This window comes from Catharus ustulatus, chromosome 5 (genome assembly GCF_009819885.2).
Source record: "Catharus ustulatus isolate bCatUst1 chromosome 5, bCatUst1.pri.v2, whole genome shotgun sequence".
Classification (NCBI taxonomy): Eukaryota; Metazoa; Chordata; class Aves; order Passeriformes; family Turdidae; genus Catharus; species Catharus ustulatus.
In genome coordinates, this window is record NC_046225.1 from 53,117,035 (window position 1) to 53,122,229 (window position 5,195).

Sequence of the window (5,195 nt, forward strand, 5' to 3'; positions counted from 1 at the left end):
TGCTGCCAAAATAACTAGAGTTGAATCAAAATATTAATAGAAAACTTACAGATTTCCTTTTGTATGTACACTTAGTGTTTTAGGCATGCAGAGCTGTGAACTTACTCTTTGTAATGAAGCCAGCCCCTTCATGCTTTGTCACTGCACACAATACTACTGAGCTTTCTTCAGTTTTCCAACCCCACTACTATTGTTGAATTCCTCAGTGAGTCCAGGTATGACAAATTCAAACTCCATCAGATCAATTCATAATAATGTATGAATGGGAAAGAGAACCCAGTGGATTTTGGTTTCATTATTGTAGATTCTTTCACTTTTAATTTACTTAAGCATCACTATATAAAATATTGATATAGTATTTACATGCTAATTTTTACTTGCAAACTATTGTGTGATGAATTCCTTAATAAATGAGCCAGCATAAAACCCAGGAAGAAGCTGTCATCTGTAGGGACTCCATCTACTTTGTGCTGCTTCAATTTCTGCCTCTGCCTCACCCCAAGCAAGCCTCTGTGTACATTGTTTATTCATAATATGGTTCTCCACAAAACCACTAATCTTTTACAACTGCTTTCAGCCTAGGATGGACTTTGTTATTTTCTTGTGATCCCCTTGTCAAATCAGAAGCTGCTCAAGATCCTCTCTCCTCTATATTCCAAAGAACTGATCCAATAACATGCATACCTTATATTCGATGAAAGCCCAAAGCTGTTGGGCTCAGGAAGCATCTGAGCTTCCTAAGAGCCATAGAATAAAGTCTCTCAAGGCACTGAAGACATGTTTGGTTTGAAGCTTAGGACCAAGTTAATCACATATCACGCCTAAACCTGGTTAGCATCCAGAATATCAACATTCTTCTTCAGTGCCCTGAGGAAACCTCTACCAGGCATTCCTGGGGAGCACCTATTGAGTATCAATAGGAACTGGTGTCCTCAGGAGATGTAATGGCAACCACAAACAGTTTTAAGAATTAAAGCTAATTGCCCCACTTCCCTCTTTATACCCTACCACAACTGCTATAATGTTAAGGGCTGGCATCCTGGAAGCGTGTCCTAGAATCCAATTCTGGTTTTCAATTGTTTTTTTCAGTCCACATGCAAATGATTGTAAAGTATTGGCTCTGTCCTTGGGACAGGATCAATAACCTTACCCTCTTCTTCTCTGGTAAGTAGAACCAAGTCCATTTTTAAAATTCTCTCTGGACCAGATAAACAGATTTTATCCTCATCAGTGAAACTAATTACAAACAAAAATCTAGTTTTTAACCTACTTTCCTGAAAGACAGTAGCCACCTCACCCCTGACCTTACACATGTACAGATAAAACTGAAACTGAATTCCTGCTTACTAAGTCCTGTAATAAAACTGATTACTGCATTAGAAATGTCTTAAAATATACAGGGAGATAAAGAGAGCAAGCAGGAGAGAGAGATTCTTCTAGAAATATACTACCCTTATAGCTTAGTTTCTCTACTGACATTTTCTCATCCTGAAGGCTGAAATATTGTAAAACTGGGGCATATTTTGAGTATAAAGTTCAGAATTTTAATTAAGAACTGTATCTTCTTTACAGCTTTGTTTGGTTTAGGGATTTATTTTTCGGTGTAAGAATCACAGAATCACAGAATGGCTTGGGCTGGAAGGACCTTAATAGTTCCAACCCCCCTGCCATGGGCAGGGAACACACACCTTCCACTAGACCAGGTTGCCCATCCGTAATACCTTTCAGTGATGCTTTTACTTTCATCAGCAGAAACAGCTGCTTGATGGGAAAAGTGGAATGAACTAATTAGGAATCTAGCTTTTATATCGTTTGCTGGGAATGTTCCTTACCACTTTTGCATCACTAATGGTTTGATAATATAGCTACTTTGAGTCAGAGATAACAAGTGTTTCCAAGTGTTGTGGTTTAATTCCACTAGGCAGCTAAGCAGCACACAGCCAAACCTGGAACACCAAGGTGGGTTATACTGTCTGGGTCTAGGAATTTTTACTTTTAATACATAATTTTCCATAAAAAAATACAAAAGGTGTAAAGTAACTGCTGTCAGGTAAGTTACCGCTCCCACGGAGTGCTTATTTGATGTATATAAGTGTTTTAAATACGACTGGCATTTGGATGCAGCTTTAAAATGTTTTGGAAGTATTTTTGCCTTGAATACGTAGATAATACATACAAAGAATGACTGTAGAAAGGATGCTTAGAAAACAGAGAGTCTTAACTGTGATTCTAGTAATAAAACTGAGCAATTAAGTTATGTGGGGATATGTATAACTTGATTTTCAAAGGGAATTTCAATTACTCACATTTTACTAGCACTAGCATTGGTTAGTTTTACATGGAGGTATTTGTGCATACTTGAAATAGATGGATTTTAATATGTGATTACATATATATGTAATTAATTGTGAAATTAGCATCCTGCTAGTTCAGTATAAAGTATCTCATTAAGTCACATAAAAGGGCATGATGAATGAGATTCCCAGTGTCATTTTCTTTGTTTTGTGTTTAAGACCACACTACTTAAGATGTGCAAACAATGGTTCCTGTCTTCTACTTACCTCTGCCAATATTTATTCTTTCTGTAACTTTTAAAAAGGAGGACAGTTAGTTGTCTGGTTTGTTCAGGCATTATTACCAATAAAAATGAAAGCCAGAAAATGTCTTCCAATAAAGTCAACACTGGAATTTAGTTTGGAGATGAAATTTCAAGAATTAGTAGGCGGTAGAGCCAAATACTATTTAAAGAAAATTTCTTGACTATTTTGCAATAGAAAAACTGCTTGCGTGTTTCCCGGCTGATTGCATTTTCTAGTAATAGGAACAAACCCAAGATACATTGTGGAAATCGTGAGGAAATAACTGACATAGATTGGGCCAATTAAACCTCATTGAAACTTAGTTTTGAGGCAGTTAAGAAAACTTAGTAATGTTTTGAGTGAGATTTATTATTCTTCATAAAAGCTGATAGGTGTTTTCACAGATCTTCTAGTGGCAAAGCCAATTTGATAATTTTCCAAGGGTGTTTGTTCCAGTGGATGAAGAAGAGCAGGAAGCTACTGCCTCATAAATTGTGCCAATTCCCTGAGTGTAAACCCAGATTAGTTATCTAATCTTACACGGAAAAAAAAAAAGAAAAAAGCCTACCTTGTTTCATGGAGGCAGACATGGTTCAGTAATCTTACTGGATTTTGCCATTTCCTTTGCATTGGGATCTGCAGTGCTGCACTTTACCCAAAAGAAAAGGAAGATTGTATGTCTCTCCAGGTCTTTCACCTTTGTGACACTGAGAACAGTTGACAGAGAACCACACCCTCAAAATAGAGTAAATAAAAAATTTCAGAGACAGAGCAGAGACAACTCAGGTGGGCAGCAGTACTTTTTGTAGAGCAAGAAATACTTGTTTTTAAAACAATTGTTTTTAAAAGTGCAAAGAACCCCGTGTCCTGCTGTTGACTTCCTATTCTGCTGAAAAGGACAGTTCTGCTCATTCCTCATTATTTTGGTTAATAAACAGATAAGTCTTGTACCAAGTAGAAAGAAAACATCTGAGTTTTCATGTTCTTGGTTATCTTCTTGACTAAGATACTGAATCTCAGATACTGAATCACCCTAATATTTTGATACTTGTATCTCTGAAAAAAATAATTGCATAATAAATAGTGGCTACAGTTAGTACCATGAATAAAGCTGACCGTCAAGCACAAAGAAAAAGGGTTAAAACTTTCATTATTCCCAGAGCACTTCTTCTTTTGTCTTTTGCAAAAATGGTACTGATGTACTATTTTTGTGAACATAATTTTCTGGTTTTTTTGGTTTTTTTTTTTGGGTTTGGTTTTTTTTTTTTTTCCCACTAGAACAGGGAGGTAGTGAGCGGAGGAGAGATCAAATGGTGTGATTGTCCCAAACAGGGAGCTGACAGTCTGGTATTCTGAATTACCCGTGGATAGGTCTAGTTAGGGGCTGATAAGGGTATTTCTGCACACAATGTAGGTACCAGATGAAAAAAAACATACAAAAATTTATCTGTCTTTATAATTATTGCAATATTGTATCTTAAATGAGTGGTGTTTACCTTACATATTCAAAATCAGTAATAGCAAGTAAATAAATGATTTAGATTTGAATAACTTAGAGTATTGTATTTGGAAGTACTGGGAAGCTACAGTTGCTTCTGCCTTGGTACAAGAATAAGTCTTCAGTTTCATGCCATGCCAGGGGGAAAGTCCATCTGTGGCTGCTGAAATAAAAAGTGGGCCAAGCTCTAAGCATGGGAGTTAGTTTACTGGAGTATAAAACTAAGCTGGAGTTTAGCAGTGAAGATTTAAGGAATAAAGAATGAATTTCACGCTTAGTGCATGGGAAGAGGTAGCAGAGTGAGTGGAGGCAATGCTCCCACATGCTAAGGGACAGCAAATACAGGCCCACATTTACTTTCTGAATGCTCGTGTGTCCTGGTGATAATGCGGCAGCAGTGGCAACAACTTCCAAAAGGCCTGTGGCTGCTCGGGCAGGTGCAGTGCCCTGCCCTTACTGCAAGTATCTCCCATGCAGCTCTGGCACCAGGCTCCGTGCTGCTGCAGAGCAATTGCTCCTGACACACCTCCTCAGGCCCTCAGCCGTGCTATGCCCTGGCAGCCAAGAAGCTGCCGGCACAGTGAGCACGGCCCCGGGGGCAGCAGTGGCGGAGAAGCCTTCCCTGGCCACAGCCGACACCCATCAAGAGACACACCCAAACCTGTCCGGGTGAGAGGCTCCGCCGCGGGCAACTCCCTGAGGGTGGCACTGCACCCCAGGCACTCGGGAGCCATTGTGGCACACGACCGGTGCCAAGCAAACGACTCAAAGAGCCACCTCGGGCCCTTTAGGCCACGATGCCCCGCGCCCATCTTGCCCCCTGGTTGCACCCCAGCGTTGCGGTTGTCGAGCTCAGGAAGCCACACCTGGGAGCTGTAAGACTAAACTAATGTGGGGCACCTTCAGGGTAAGCCCCACCGCAGTGCGTAAGTGTGAAATAAGGAATGCCTTCGCTCCCCGTCCCCGGCTCGGCGCGTCCCCGCAGCAGCTCCGGCAGGGCGGGCGCTGCAGGGCAGCACCGCCTCGGGCCGGCGGGCCCGCGCAGGCGCCGTGCGGGCAGGGCGCGCCCCGCCGCCGCTGGGCTGGGCCGGGCCGGGCAGGGCGGCGGCGGCCCCGCT